Source organism: Pinus tabuliformis, chromosome 5_2, assembly GCF_031772625.1.
Source record: "Pinus tabuliformis cultivar Carrire ecotype Pingquan chromosome 5_2, CPIR1, whole genome shotgun sequence".
NCBI classification, from domain to species: domain Eukaryota; kingdom Viridiplantae; phylum Streptophyta; class Pinopsida; order Pinales; family Pinaceae; genus Pinus; species Pinus tabuliformis.
In genome coordinates, this window is record NC_142306.1 from 20,416,894 (window position 1) to 20,428,729 (window position 11,836).

The 11,836-nt window shown below is 42.8% G+C and overlaps 1 pseudogene; it reads right to left on the bottom strand.

Moving 5' to 3' along the window:
- Positions 1 to 9,148: 9,148 nt before the first annotated feature.
- Positions 9,149 to 10,845, bottom strand: LOC149157352 (18S ribosomal RNA; annotated as a pseudogene).
- Between the last annotated feature and the right edge of the window lie 991 nt (positions 10,846 to 11,836).

An 11,836-nucleotide genomic window follows, 5' to 3' on the forward strand; every position in this document is an offset into this window, starting at 1 on the left:
ATACAGAAGGGATGAATGTTCGATAGTTTTATCGAGCCGAACTAGACAAGCGCTCGATCCTTTTGTGCAATAATCCCTCAGGTCCAAAAAGATTAAAATCTAGAGGAGGGATAGCTCTTCCGGTCGGTTTAACGAGTTGGAAGGCCAAAACTCGGCAAACTTTTCATATTTTACGAGTCAGTGAAAAGAACTCAAAGAAGACTCGTATTTTGAGGAGCGAGTGATAAACAGGGATAGCAGCAGATTCCAGGTACAGGTTGGAATTTTCCAATCACGGCAGTGTCACAAGGAGGGCTAGGTGAAATCACTCTTCGCAGCTGTTCCTCAAAATAGGTAAAAAATCAAGTGGAAGTGAACGATCGGCCAAATGAAAAGTGGAGGTGACAGTGCAAACACGACCAAGGCTTTTATGGCTGATGAATTTACGATCTCAAATGGTTATTTACCGGTTCATTTTTTCTGGATGAGCTTGAACTCTGGGGGGAAGCTTGCTCACAGGTGCATTTATTTTTTAATGAGCATAAACTCGTGCTAAAACTGCTCATTTTGCGTTTATTTTTTAACGAGCATGAACTTTGCTAAAACTGCTCGTTTATACCAGTCATAAGATAAGAATGTCTCCTGGGAGATCGCTATTTTTACGGAGCTTCATCTCCCTACGCTTTGCTCAAATCCTTTCGTTATGCAAGTTTGGTAACAACTAATCCTACGAGTTTAAAGGGTTAGACCTACAGGTTTAAAGGGAGGACCTAAAAATTTAAAAAAATCAATAGCCGCCCTTGCTTGCATTCCGAAAGGTTTGCATGCCCCCAGGTATAAAGTACAATTTCAAGGTTACCCCTCCGGCTTCTCACATCTGCTTTTCTTTGGGTGTTCACAGCTACTTGTCTCCTTGCTAGTCTAGTTTTCCCGGGACTATACGAGATCACAAGAGAGCAGCTACTTGTTTTTTCTCGCTAGTCTAACTTTAATGATCTTTGCAAGATCGCAAGAGAACAGCTACTTGCGACAAGAGAACAGCTACTTGCGACAAGAGAAGAACACTACTCAAAGACAAAACATTTGTTTTACTGAGGTGAGGCCTACCTCTTTCTGGTTATCCAAGGATTGTTCCATTAGAAGATTAAACAGAACATTCCTCGGCGGTGTCTACCGAAGTGGACAAAGGTGAGATAGGCGTTGCCCCAAACACATAACCTTGACAAAAGAATCTTATTCCAGAACAACCCCTCTTCCTTCTTTCGGACGGGGTACGGACTAGTCATATTCTCCCGTGGAAATCCTACCTTATATCCAGGGTCTTTTCTGCCCAAAGCAGACCAGGATGCATGCCCCCTGGGTTCCAGTCCTACCTTCCGAATCACTCGCACTCATCGGGAAGAAGGACCGGGGGTGGAGACATTTCTTGATTGAATAGACCATTCAGGGTTGGTATGTGACTATTTGCGATGCGTGATCCCGGAAATGAAAGTTGGTCTACGAGCTTGACCATTCTTCCTTCGTGTGGAAAACACATTACTCTAAAGAGTGAGGAGACTACGGCTCCCATGCAATATATATAGTCTCGTCCAAGGAGTAGGTTATAATCCAAGGGTCCCTGGACGACCATCACGTTCATTTGAACGGCCTTCCCTTTCAATGTAATGGGCACATTGGGGAGGATCCCTAATGGTCGACTGGTTCCTTTACCGAAACCCGAGAGATTTCTTATCTCAGGCAAAAGTGCCGGGGAACCCAGTGCTTTCCAAGCAATAGAGGAAAGGATACTCATAGATGCCCCTTCATCAATGATAGTTCCAGCCATTACCATTCTGTATATTTGGACTATAATTTTGAATGGTATACTGGTTGGTAACCGGGGTCTGCTTAGTTGGTTCCAATCAAAGGACACAACCAGGTTGCTTGGTGGTGGGACCGAATATACGGCCGGATATGACCCTGACGATGTTCCTTCCTGCGATAAAGGAATGGGTGCATTGCCCTGATGCTCATCAGAGTCGGTGTTGATGAAAAAGAATCTAGATGGTGTCATCCTTATTCTCTTCAGTGAGGGTGTCATTTGAAGATGAATCTTCAGTGATGGTGTCATTTGAAGAAGAAACTTCTGAAAGGAGAACCGGGTCAACTGCCATTTCGACCTTTGGACTTTCGTCCGGTCTGGATTCACTAGGTTCATTTTCAATGACTGATGATTCAGCTGACCACTTGAGCGGGCCAGCTGTATTTTCAACCAACGAAGGACTTGGCACGAGTTTTCTGTATCCAGGAGGAAGTCGTAACAGTGAAACCGGACGATCTTCCAAAACTCTCTTCGCTTCGTCTAAGAAGGGACAATGGTGGATGGCGTGATCTCCTTCACACAGTCTGCAGGGGGATCTTGCTCCCCCTCTTTGTCTTGAACCTTCACTTTCGCTGGTTGACGGTAAGCATTCAACATGGCTATCAGAGGTTGATGCTCCCGAACTGTGCAAACGAGCGGACCAATCCCTTAGTATCTGGGGAATACAGGGACAGTCTCTATGGAAGTGGTCTCCTCTACATATGACACATGGTGATTTAGGCCTGGTCTGTGCTGTGTGTGGATTTTTGTCAGATGTCTTTTGCTTGCCCCCAGTCGCCTTAGGCTCCTTCTTCTTCTTCTCTCTCTTCTTCTTCTCCTTCTTCTCCATGGGAGCTTGGCTTTTGCCAGCTCTAACTTGCGAAGAGGAAGGATTGGAGGAAGAGTTATAGGAAGTAGAAGGCTGGTGGGCAGCTCTAGACTGATCTGACTGTTGACTCGACCGTTCAGGAACCGTGGTCTTCTGAACTACACTGGTTGAGAATAGCCAGACTGGCAGGCCAATTGTCAGTCCTGGAAGCGACAATGTGGCCATGTGGGGCGCACCAACTTCTCCCCAAGAGGAGAAGGGACTAGGATTTCCATCATGGGGAATTCCTTGGTTGGTGTGTTCCATGCTCTCAACCTAAAGATCAACGCAGGAATAGGAGGTGATTATGTTCCGTTTAAAATAAATTTTATAACGACGCTTTAGACACAACTTGCTTTTTCACTTTTTAAGAGTCGAGAAAAAGCTAAAGATGACTCTAGTCTCCTTCGATGTTTTAACGAGCCCGAAGTGACAAATGCTCGGATGGACTTTTTCAGTTATAGAGTTTGAAAAAGGCCAAAAGAAACTGCTCTGGAGTTCTAGGCAGAAGGTGTGCCAAACTTTTCGCAAAACCACAGAATACGTTTTACGGTACGGGTGGTCGATCTTCGTGAATGTTGTGTTCACTGCATTGCGATCAGTAGGGCAGCTGAAATGGCTTCCTATGGATAAAGGCTTTATTCCTATAGGGGTCTCCCAATATATACACGATGGTACGTGGGAGCACAAGTCCATATTGATACTTATCGCTTCACCGTGGAGGAATCACCCAACCACTCAATGGTAAGATATCACGTTTAACGACGCCGGAACACGTCTCTAGCTTAGACCTCTATGTGTTTGCGTTATGTTTCAAAGCGTTGTTATGTAAATTCAATTTATTTTAGGTTGATCTTGTTTAGCAGTTTGCCTTTATGGATCACCATGAGATGTATGGTACAACTCCTAAATGCAGTCTAAAGATGAGAAGCAAGCTTTTTCAATCTTTTCAACTTATGAAAATCTTAACTACTGAGGGAAAAGAAAGACATCATCTTTTCACACAGATCATAGAGCACACACTAATGCACTTTTTCCTAAATCAACATGCAAGCTGTCAAAATGCACATGCACAATGCAGGTATTTCTTTTCTCTTTCTTAATGTTGATGTATTACAAAAAGAAAGTTGTTGTATAACTTTGAATTCAATTTCAAGTGAAAGCAAACAAGCTTTTGTCCAAAATCAAAAGACACCTTAAGATTTACTTGTTTCAACACTAGAAATACATAAATTCAAACCATTTGACGAAAGCAAAAGCTCAATCAGCTATGAACAGCAAACAAACTAACTCTTAGGATTAAAACGACACTTATGACAGGTCGAGATCTAAGAGGCCACAGCAAGACTAGTTCACTTTCGTAATGGGAAACTGCAAATGATGTAAGAAATACACAAAGAACAAATACAGTTTCTTTATACAACCGAGGCGGAATAGTGGCAAAGAAAGGTGGTTTCGGATAGGTATATTGACTGGTAACAGGCTGCAAAAACAAGACTGAAAACTGGGCAACAGAAAGCAGAGAACCCCAGTTGCACAAGGCTTAACTGGTTCAGCGCAACATCAACACTGTCAGTTTGACATTCAGCGCATGTAGCCTTCACGGGACCTGCGTTGAAATGCAGACTGCCTTCACAGCAGTTGCGCTGAAGGAGAAACTCTCGTTTCTCTTAGGTTCTGGGTCACAGATTGCTCAAAAATCAACAGTTTTTGGCCAAATCAAAGCTATCAATCAAGTACACACTAGAGGATGATTCAAGGGAGGATGAAGACTATCACTAAGAGCTGTTCAGAGTCCTTGTGGATCAGCTCTTCAAATCATAAACATGCCCAGAAACTGAGCTAGAGTAGCTGCCCTCTACTTTGCATTTGAAAGATCCAAATGCAGTTCGATTCGGTACTCCCTGTGTTTATAAAATGAATAGAAAAAACACAAACAACCCACAAGATACGATCCCCAGTGGAGTCGCCAATTTGTTGTTGGGAAAAGTATCCAATACGGAATGACCCTATCCCACTCTAAGGGTGATAGTTCCTTAGCAACAATCAAAGCAAAGCTATCTAAGATTTCTTCTTTATGAGATGTAAAAGAGGGGAGAAAGAGATCCACTAACCGATGTCTTCCGCTAATGGTTGATCCAATCTTCTCTCCTTGTTGCTTGCTGCTAGCTCCTTGCTCTTTTACGGGCCCAGCTACACCAAGATCTTGCAAAAAGACAAGAGAGGGAAAATACAAGAAGCATACATTCATAATTGATTCAAGGATTAGAATAAATCAAATACACAAGTACAACAATACATCATTGAAACACATGCATATAGAAGAACCTCAAATGCTTTATTAATGGAAGAAAGTAAGTTTCAGGAAGTGATACAACCATAAGAGGCCCAATCCAGCATCACCTTCCCAGCAGAAAGAAATCTCCTCTTCACCTCCTTCAAAGCAATCACCCAATAGTTCTAAACTCAAACCAACAACAATTCTTTACACAAAATTCCAGCCTCTAGATCTCATGGGAGAGAGATCCATATATAGAGTTTTGGAGAGATCATGAGTCAGCTTGAGGCTGGTATGAAGCTGACTAGTGTCCTCTCCATCTTTAGTTCTTCTTCAGTTCTTGAGTCCACTTGGAGGTTCTTGCTTCCACTTGGAGATCTAGAACCTCTTACTCATCACCAGTCGAATTCCCTGATCCAAGTGTCATTTTGGAAGCTTCCTGGGCACAGACACATTGAGGAATGAGACTTACACTTGTCAAATCTCACTCAGCGCAGGTAGCCTTTGTTGGAGTTGACATTCAATGCAGGTAGTCCATGGAGTAGTTGACATTCAGCGCAGATGCTCAGTGGAGCAGTTGACATGATCCAGAATTGCCTTGTTTTTGAGTAATTTTCAGTGGAGAACTTATTTGGATTGCTGTGGTTTGCTGACCTTGTTCCTCTAGGGGTAGGAACAACATGTTTAGGGACTTTGGATCCCTTAGATTATGGACATTTCATGCTTCATGATGTAAGGCACAAAAATGTCTATAACAGTGTGGCAGAGGCCTGACGTCACCCTCTGACAAATTTCGGAAGGTATCTTACGGACGTCGGGGCCGGTCCGAAATGCACGAGAGCCGTCGGATGAAAAGGGCCAGATCCGATGGTCGACGGATCGTTAAGCTGCCAGGTCGATACAGATATGGGTGGGGATTAAAATAATATTTTCTTTGGAGTTTGCGCCCGGCAGGGACCTTAGAACTTTGGCGGATTGCATTATTTTTTAATGTATTTTGTGAAAACGCGCTTTTGCGCTAAAATTTGGTTAAAATGGGAAAAGTGGGTTTTTATGTATATTTTGCAAATGAAGCGGGTTAGGGGTACAAATGGGGTTTTTTACAAGTTTTTTTAGCAAATGAAGGGGTTAAATGGCTTGGATAACTTCTGAAGGGGGGAAGAGGGGTAAGGCTTAGGGTTCTTAAACTGACCAGATGTCAATTTAGTCCCTGACAGTGAACATATGGCTATAATGCCAAGGGGAAGGGATATTTATAGAATGCTTGGGGTTTATACACCATAGTGTTTATAATAATAGGGGAAGGGTAACATAGGGGATTTAGATAGTAAGAAGTTAGGGGTTAATATGGATGGAAGAAGTGAATGAGGAGTGATATCCCTAAGTTTATATGAAAACAACTTAGCTTAGGGAGTAGATCAAAATGAAAAGAATTTTAGACAAGAAATGTGGCTTTTTTTAAAGGAATAAGAACCAACATAAAACCTTGAATTCTTTCATGTACACAACTGATGAAGGGATGTTAGTAATGAATGTGAAAAGGGGGAAAATGGAAGTTAGTCATGCTCCTTTGCTTTGCTGCAACATGATAGAGAAGAAGACCTTCTCTATCCACTGATGTGTCCTTTGTGTTAGACCAGCAAAACTCATTTGAAAGTAATAACATTTCTGCAACCCCAACTGCCTACCCATCAACTTGCCTAGCATTTTTTGTTTCTTCATGGAGGGTGCACTTAGACTTGCAGACTCTTATGTGCCTTTTCTTTTCTTTTGGATTTTTCTTTTGATTTTCTATCTAGGGCTACCCTTATTGCTTCCAAGGTCCCAGCTTTTTCTTTTGATTTTCTATCTAGGGCTACCCTTATTGCTTCCAAGGTCCCAGATTAAACAGTTGGGAACCTTACTTCTCTACCTAGCTACTGGTCTGCCAAGATTAAACAGTTTGGACAAACTTCTTTCTCTATTCTACAACAAAAATTGAAACATGGCATGATCCGGATTAGGCTGTTGGATCATCCATCAAACTGAATCAACATCAAGCTATATACACATGTTGTCTTTCCTTGAAAATATGGGATCTTTGCATCACCAAAGCAGAGCATATTTGGAACTTTCTTTGCCAATCATGAAATATGAAACCTATTGGTATAGGTAGCTAACACATACTTCATATGATTACTGTTCAATTGACATTGCTATTCCATTATGAATTTTGATCATTACCCTTTCTAACCGGGATCAATACTTGCGGTATCAGACTCAGATTATTGTTTTCCTTAATATTTCTGTGTGCTGTGTGTATTGTCTATTTTAGCACTGTGTACCTACAATTGGTACTATGTGCTGTTCTATATTTCATTGGTAATTGGTTCTCGTTCCATTTCTATTTTCTATCTGATTTATCCTTTGGGTAAAGATTGATATTTGATTTCTGTAGGATAAGGTTGTTGTACTTGTTTCTATAGATTAAGGTGTTGCTGTTCATTAGATTTAGTTGTTGTTACATTTTCTAGTTGTTGTTCCATTTCTCAATTACTGTTCCAATTCTTGTTATTTGCATTACTGATTGCCTTGGTATGCAGAATGATCTGAAACTGTAGTGGGCATTGGCATTTGCTGTCTAGTCCCCAGATTGATGATCTGTTCCTTGATTACCTTTGCTTACATCAGTTTTCAAAGGGATGAGTTATTGTTACTGGACCCTTGACTGATAAGTGGCTCAGTTTTCTGAATGCATGATTTAGGCTTCAAAGTATTTTGCTATAAGTAGATTTTCTTTCAAGCATCCATTTAACCTTGTATTTTCTTGAGCACTATACTACTAGCATTACTCTGACAAATGACAGCCTCAAACTGAGTACACTCTTTGAGATAACAAATCGTTCCTGGATTGACAAGTTAATGTGAGGTAATTAGAGGTGAAAAGGACCCTTTTTGTGGCTTGACATACGACACAACACCCTTTGTAGCTTGCAACATAACAAACAATAATCAAACAACCAAGCAAATAAATCACAACCTAAACTTGACCACTAGACAAGACAAGGGCCATGATGAGACCATTGTCTGGAGCACGTTACTGAGAGGTAAACAACCCTCCAACCCAGCACAAGGCTTCAAACAACAAATAGACTACTAATAAGAAACCCACCCTGCTATTGCACCCCTCTGTGTACAAAACACCCAACAACCTTTCTAGAAAGAAAGTCAACAAGGGTCAAGAATCAAACCCCAAAGAGGAGTTGTCACAAGCCAACACTCAATGCTAGAGAAAGCCACGGGCCACAAATACATTGATGGTGCAAGGGATTTCTACAAAGTGCATACCACGAAACAAAGAAATGACCAAGTCCCACAAAAACCCCACAATCCAAATGGAGGAAGAAAGACACAACCCGCTACTTCTTTTTTCCTTAGAAGGGGAGTGGCTCATGAGAGGATGACGAATTCCCTAGATGAAAATGGTAGGAGATAAGATTTCCACCCTCATGCCCATTGGCAGGGAGAATTGCAATCTCGATGGAGCTCAAACCGAGGGAGGGGTTTTTCATTACCTAGACATCCAACCCCTTCGCAAGGGCATATCAAGGAATAGTCGGAAGTAATAGGGTGGCAAGCCCAATGGGTTGAACCGATCTTCATCCACCCCATACTGACCCCACCTTGACAATTTCCCCTCACGAAAGGTTTGAGCTACCAAGCGCGCGCGCAACCACTCCCTTGACCCAACCAGCAGCAAAAAAGCTCACCCAAGCAACACATCAACCACCGTCGCCTTTTCGAGAGAACCAACTATGGAAGCCTACACCCTTGGCCCATGCCTTCCAATGAAAAAAAGAATGAGCATCGCCATTATGAATGAGTCTAAATTTATCCATTGTATTTCCCATGCACCTCAACTGTAGCAACCATGCCCAAACAAACAGATTGGTGGAAGGGCTCTGAAGAAACAAGCTTTTGAACCCCCTATAGAAACACATGGGGGAAAGAAAAAAAGGATGGGTGAGACAAGCACAAGCATGGCTTGCAAGCACACACATGAAAAATCAAGCGTTACCTTAAGATAAGAAACCAACAATGTTCCTGCCAAACACCAAACCTGCTCCCCTAGAGACACACCACATAGTCCCACATTGAATTTGAAACCCAACCAACCCGAACCAAAAACGAAAACCCCTACTATCAATGATCGTACCATAGGTTCATCTATGGTAACCTTGTTATGACTTCTCCTTCCTCTAAATGATAAGTTTCAATGAACTTCTCATGACATCAATGGCAGCGAACCACCATCATTGACGCAATCCGAACACTTTACCAGATCATTTAATTGGTAGAAGCGATGGCCAGTGTCTACAAAGGGCAGGGATGCAGTCTACGCGAGTTGATGACACACGCTTACTAGGAATTCCTCGTTGAAGACCAATAATTCCAATGGTCTATCCCCATCATGATGCAATTTGAGAAGATTTCCCGATCCTCTCGAACTAGGAAGAAAAACTCATTGGCTACATTAGTGTAGTGTGCGTGTGGCCCAGAACATCTGAGGGCATCATAGACCTATTATTTCCTCAAACTTCCATGGCCTAAATGACCATAGTCCCTCTAAGAAGCTGGCCATGAAGGGGAACTTCCATGTAACTAGTTAGTAGGCTGAGGTCTCGTTCGTTATCGGAATTAACCAGACAAATTGCTCCACCAACTAAGAATAGCCATGCACCACCACCCATAGAATAAAGAAAGAGCTCTCAATATATCAATCCTTACTATGTCTGGACCTGGTAAGTTTCCCTATGTTGAGTCAAATTAAGCCGCAGGCTCCACTCCTGGTGGTGCCCTTTCGTCAACTCCATTAAGTTTTAGCCTTGCGACCATACTTCCCCCAAAACCCAAACACTCTGATTTCTCAGAAGATACTGGCAGAGTCCTTAGAGCAACATCTACCGATCCTTGGTCAGCATCATTAATGGTTGAGACTAAGATAGTATCTGATCATCTTCGAGCCCCCAACTTTCGTTCTTGATTAATGAAAAAATCCTTGGAAAACGCTTTCGCAGTGGTCTGTCTTTCATAAATCCAAGAATTTCACCTTTGAGAATGAAATATGAATGCCCCGAATAGTCCCTATTAATCATTACTCCAATCCCGAAGGCCAACACAATAGGACAAGACTCCTATCACGTTATTCCATTCTAATGTATTCAGAGCATAAGCTTGCTTTGAGCACTCTAATTTTTTCAAAGTAACAACACTGGAGCCGCGACCCAGCCAATTAAGGCCAGGAGCATGCTGCCGACAAAAGGGATGGAAGGGCAGGTGTTTGCCCTCCAATGGATCTTCGTTAAGGGATTTGGATTGTAATCATTCCAATTACCAGACTCGATGAGCCCATTATTGTTATTTATTGTCACTACCTCCCCATGTCAGGATTGGGTAATTTGCGCTCCTTCTACCTTCCTTGGATGTGGTAGCCGTTTCTCTGGCTCCCTCTTTGGAATCAAACCCTAATTCTCTATCACCCATCATCACACTAGTAGGCCTCTATCCTACCATCGAAAGTTGATAGGGCAGAAATTTGAATGAAGTATCACCAACACAAGGGTCGTGTGATCCGTCGAGTTATCGTGATTCACCTGAGAAGCAGGCAAGCCCGCACCAACCTTTTATCTAAAAAATGCATCCCTTCCAAAGAGTCAGGACTTGGTGCACGTATTATATATAGAATTACTATAGTTATTTGAGTAGTATGGTACCATCACAAAAACTATAACTGATTTAATGAGCCATCCATAGTTTCACAGTCTAAATTAGTTCATACTTAGACATGCATGGCTTAATCTTTGAGACAATCATATGACTACTGTTAGGATCAACCAGGTAGCACCTTCCCACTTCAAAGGGCATGCTGGGTTCTCTATTACCAAGAGCCAACCTGAACACCCATCAAGTCAAAGAGATATCAAAATATCATGTAAAACTTTTATGCCTTGCACCTCTTGCATCCCAAGAAGGAAGCACACGCAACATGCCAAGGACATGGTGAAAAAATGGGTAGACCTACTGAGCCACAATGCACCAAGGCCACTTCGAAGTTTGTAACATGCCCCAACCAACAATAAATTGAGTGATCACTCACCCACTCCCTTAGAAATGCCTCCAAAAGCCTCCATGCCCCGCACCGAGGCCACCTAGGAGTCCACCCAGACAACAGCAATGGTGGACCTCGATCTTCCGATCGCCTGCAATAGCCTTGATGCAAAGTAAATAAATGGAGAACAACCAACCACACAACCTCTATATTATAAATGAGCCCCAACCCTCCTTGCCCCACATCGAGGCCACTTAGGAATCCACCCAGACAACAGTAACGATGGGCCTCAATCTCCCGATCACCTGCGGAAGCCTTGATGCAAATGAAAAGGATGGAAATAAAAAGAGGACGAACGACCACCAATCCTATCATAGAGAAGCCATACAAACCTCCAAGCCCCGCACCGATGCCACCTAGGAGTCCACCTGACAGTAGAAATAGTGGACCTCGATCGGAAGATCACCTGTGGTAGCCTCGACACAAAGGCAAGGGAAGGAAATAATACAGGACAAACCAAACCTGCAACCTCCCCTAGAAATGCCCCCCAACCCTCACCTCCCCACACAGAGGCCACATAGGAGTCCACTCAGATAGCAGTAATGATGGAACTCGATCACATGATCGCCAGTGGTAGCCTCAATGCAAAGGAAATAGAAGGAAATAAAACAAGACCAACCGAGCCCACAACCTCTCTTAGCAATTTCCCCCGACCCTCCCTGCCCCACACCGAGGCCACCTAGCAGTCCACCCGGACAACAACAATGGTAGACCTCGATCACT